The sequence below is a fragment of the Orycteropus afer genome, unplaced genomic scaffold (genome assembly GCF_000298275.1).
Source record: "Orycteropus afer afer isolate SDZICR_OR568_19922 unplaced genomic scaffold, OryAfe1.0 scaffold00306, whole genome shotgun sequence".
In the NCBI taxonomy this organism is placed as follows: Eukaryota; Metazoa; Chordata; class Mammalia; order Tubulidentata; family Orycteropodidae; genus Orycteropus; species Orycteropus afer.
Genome location: NW_006921893.1, coordinates 2,508,681 through 2,513,888, shown reverse-complemented (window position 1 = coordinate 2,513,888; position 5,208 = coordinate 2,508,681).

Here is a 5,208-nt window from a genome sequence, read left to right as displayed (position 1 = left end):
GACCGTCTCTGTATTTATTGTTTTCATTCAGGTTGTTCCACTAATTGGTGCCTAATCCACTTCTGTATAATTCCTTTCAAAGCTCAGGGTTCCAGGATTATCTTCTGTATCTCTGTCAATTGGTTTTTCTTTTCTTTGTTGAAGAGGGTCTGTGTGGCTTGTCTGCCTATTCCTCCATCTAGCATATGTACTTTTTTTATAATTCTGTATTATATTTTAAGTACCATCAAACATTAATATTATCATTATTTTATACAGTCAATATTCATTTAGACTTACTGATATATTTACTGTTTCTGTCTTTTTTCATTAATTCCAACATACTCATGCCTCTAACTTGGATCATTTACTCTGTCAGAAGAACAACCATTACTTTTAACTTTAGTATGATTGTATTGTTGATGAGTTCTCTTAGTTTTTTAAAAACTGTATTTTTAAAGAGTATTTTTGCTGGGTATAGAATTCAAGGTTGCCAGTTATTTTCTTTCAGCATTTTGAAGATACTTTATTCACTTTTTTTCCTACTGATTTCTTTTGAGAAGTCAGCTGTCAGTCATATTACTGATCCTTTGAAAGTAATGCATCTTTTTTTCTCTATTTTTCACATTTTCTTTTTGTGATATAACTAGATATGATTTTGTTTGCATCTGTTTTGCATGAACTTCATAAAACCATTGTTGTCAAGTTAATTCTGACTCATAGAGAACCTATATGACTGAACTGCCCCATAGGGTTTCCAAGGCTATAAATCTTTACAGAAGCAGACTGCCACATCCTTATCTCATGGAGCAACTGATAGGCTCAAATAGCCAATTTGGTTAGCAGCCATGTGGTTAATGATTGTACCATTAAGATCTTTTTGGACGTCATTTAAAAAAAAAAAAAACTCACTGCGGTCAAGTTGGATCCAACACATAGCAACCCCTCCTTTGGGTTTCCAAGGCTGTATCACTATGGAAGTAGATTGCCCAATCTTCCTTCTCAAATGTATGACAATATCATTTGTCTGTTTTGGCAAATTGTAGACCATTATTTCTTCAACCATTGCTTCTGCTCCATTCTTTCTTTTCTTTTCTGAGACTCCACTACACACATATCATTTTTACTCTGTTCCATATATCTTTTATCCTCTTTCTATAGCTTCCATCCTTATTTCTCTTGATGTTTTTCTCTGGTTATTTTCTGATCTATATACCAATTTACTAATCCTCTTTCCAGTATTATCTAATCTGCTATTAAACAATTATATTGAGTTCTTAATTTCATTTATTTTCTCATTTCTGTAATTTCCATTTCCATTCTGCTGAATTTTCTTCTTCAGAATATTTTCTAGAACATATTGATCACCATTATATTAACTCTTTTAATAATATCTGCAAAATTTTATATTTCTCCTGTTTTTTAGTCACTTAATTTTTAATCCCAGTGTGCTGGGGAATTTTCTATTGAATGCCAGATACTGTGTAATAAAAATTGTAGGGGTAATTGTAGACTCTGGATGATAATATCTTTCTCCAGAATTTACTTTCTTTCTGGCAGACAGTTATGGTAGAAGTCCATCTTAATCCTATCTGGATTGAGCTAATTTATAGCTGGTGTATATCCTGTTGGATCTTACTTCTTAGAGTATAGATCTTCTTGTGTCTCAACTATGAGACTAGTTGTTTACTAGGGGTCTCCTTGGCTGACACTGAACTCTAGTTTTTGTCCCCTAAGTCCCATGAGAATGCCCAATGTTCTGGTCAGCTTCTCAGCCTGGTGGGCAAAAGCTATGCTGAAGGGTGAGTCACCTCAGTGCTTTGCTTCTTCCTGGAATCTTGGCCCCTCTAGGTCTTAGCACCTTGGTAGTTATCTAATTCTTTTGAACATATTCTTTTTATTTTATTTTTTTCTTCTTAATCTAGTGCTCTAGTTTATCTTAGCAGGAAAGACAAGTCTGATAGAAATTACTTCTCTCTAGCCAGAAGAACAGGGGTGGAGGAAATGTAGGAAGATATAAGTTATTGTGTCCCACACACCTGTTGTGGCCTACCTACGTGGAGCAATCCCAGAACTCAGTCTCACCGTCTCAGTCTCACTGTCTCTATCACCTATGGCTTTACCTTTGTTCCACTATAAGTCAACATGCATAGCTACTAAAAAGAAGACAAGCAGGATGACAAGAGAGTCTGGTGGGTGAAAGGTGTTCACACAGCTAACACCTTCTCATCATTCAGATCTCAGCCCGGAGGCCCCTCCTGAGAGCAGCCATCTTGCATCCTTAGATCCAGTAAACAGGTGGTTTACTTGTTTTTTAAATGTCACTCTCTCTCCTACCCCCCCCACAGTTGCTACATCAAGGACCTTGACCCTTTTGTTTCCCACAGCATATACTTAGTATCTTAGTCTGAGTTCTCTAGAAAAGCAAAACCAGTGAAGCTCAGAGAGAAAGAGAGAAAAAGTTATCTCAAGGAAATGGCTCATGTACTTGCAGAGACTGGCAAGTCCCAAGTCCAAGGGTCAGATGTCAGGCTAAAGGCTTCCTCTGACTCACATAGTTGCGGGGACTGATGAACCCAAGATTGGCAGACAACACAACAGGATTCTCTGGCTGTTGAGGCTGATGAATACAAGATCAGAAGGTAAGATGGCAGGTTGTTGTCTCACAGGCTGCAAAGGAAACAATCCCAAGATTGGTAGGCAATACAGCAGGCCACTGGTTCAAGTCCAGGAACTGGAGATCAGAGGATGATGAACCAGATGCAGGATCCAGATCAAGCAAAAAGCAGAGAAGTTTGTCAGTATGTCCCTATATATTGAAAGCAGGCCACAATCCTGAGGAAACTTCCTTTCAACTGATGGCTGCTCATAGCAGATCTCATCAAGGAGGGATTACATTATATCAGACAGATCTCATCATTGAGGATGACTACATCATAACTGCTAAACTACTGAGAACTTTGACCCAGCAAAGGTGACACACAACCTTAATTATCATATCCAGGCACCTAAACATAGTGCCTACCACACACAAGCATTTCATATTCACTTGTTGAATAAATCAACAAATAATTAACTGGATAGTCAGAAAAGCTATAAAAGGTTAGATATAGAAGACAACTAACAACAACAGGAATAGAAGAAATAAAATGTAAAAATTGCTTTTACCACACAAGACTTGTCTCTTCCACACAAAACCTTCTCTTTTTTTAATTGTGATTTGGGTGAAAATTTACAGAGCAAATTCACTTTCCATACAGCAGTTCACATACACTTTGTCTCATGACACTGACCACAGTTTACCACAATGCAACAGCTCCCCTCCCACTTCCTCCTGATAGTTATCTCTTCCCTGCATCCATCCCTTCATGCACTCCTGCCCCCTGAGCTGTCTCCTTGTGCATAAGCAGCCCTTCTTTCTCCCATGATTGCTCTCTCCAAGGAGTGTATTTACCTCAGGTAAATGTTCAACTCATATGCCTTTCTATTATTTGGCTGGAAGCCACAGGCGTGCGTGGGTTCAATTCCAGATCTGAAGGGCAGCTAGGGGCCATAGTCTGAGTGGTACCACCAGGCTCTGTTGGACCAGCAAACCTGGTCCCCCCATTTTTTTCTCCAAATGATTTTGAGTTTTGTTCCACATTGTTCTCCTTCTCTATCCAGGATCTCCTACATAGATCCCCTTACAAGTGGTTGACAGTAGTAGCTGGGCACCATCTAGTTCTTCTGGTCTCACAGTAGTATAGACTGCAGATCGGATGGTGTACCAGTCCACACAAAACCTTCTTAAAGAGCATGTTCATTCCATTGCTGACTCGTCCTCTCTTCTCAGCTCCACTCTCCTCTTCACTCCTGCTCACATTTCTCAGGTCCACCTTTTCCACCAGAAAATGTTACTCATTCCCAGGAGGGGCTTACCACTTAGTCTTGTGTCTTGAAAACCCAAGCAATGCCTTTGACATATACTAGGCATACAGTGGCCTTCTCTGCTCTGTCCTAGCTGCTAGAGAGGGTAGTGGTTGGAATTGAGTCCCAAGACTGAGAGTGAATGTGGTGTCCCAGTTCTGGTTGTATGTCCCTTTCAGCAAAGCTGTTTCTCTTCAATCAGCCACGTAGTAAAGACGAACATTCATTTTTTTAGGCTATATACAGTGTGTTTGTATATATACTGTGAAGATTAAGATGCACCTGACCCAAACCATGGTATTTTCAATAGCTTTGTACACATACGTGACCTGGACAATCAATAAGGAAGACCACAGAAGAATTGATGCATGTGAATTGAGGTGTTGGCAGAGAATATTGAATGTGCCATGGACTGCTAAAAAAATTGAAGATATTTTTCTTGGAAGAAGTACAGCTGGAATGCTCATTAGAAGGGAGAATGACCAAACTTTGTCTCTCCTACTTTGGTCATGTTGTCAGAAGGGCCCAGTCCCTGGAAAAGGATATCATGCTGCATAAAGTCAGCCGCAGGTATCCAAGTTGGGAGAGGAACTCAGGCACACCCAAAGAAGCAGTGCAGGAGAGCAGAAAAAAAGGGGAGTAAAAGCCAGGAACTCAAAAAGAGGAGCCGTCAGTTGCAGGGATCCAGGTGAAGAGAGGAACTCAGGCATGCCCAAAGCAGCAGGACGGGAGAGCAGGAGAAAGGGGATTAAAAGGCCTAGGAATATGGACAGAGGAGCACTCAGCTGCAGGGACCCAGCTAAGGGTGGTACGAGAGATTTCCAACAGGGAGGCAAACTTGTCTGTTGGTTTGTCCTACCGTGGTGATGTGTTGATGTGAGTTTTTAGGCTGAGCCACTGGTGTTTCTAACCCAGCGGGATGCACATGGTGCACAGGTATCATCCCAGCTTACAGACTGAAACGGACTGGGAAGAAGGAAGAGGCCATCCACATCTCAAATAATTGGCCAGGGAAAACCTTATGAATAGCAAAGAAACACTGTTTGATACATTACCGCGCAACTTTATGAATAGTCCAGTTAGGTTAGAAGGCTCTCAAAATAGGACTGGGAAAGAGCTACATCATCTGAGTAAACCCAGCCTTACTCCTATGGATAAGATAAAGCTTTCGAGAACACCATTTGCTAATGTGGCACCACTCAAATTGAAGAGAAACAGCTGCAGACATCCATTAATCATCAGAACATGGAATGTACGAAGTGTGAATTTAGGAAAATTAGAAATTGTCAAAAATGAAATGGAACACATAAAGATTGATATCCT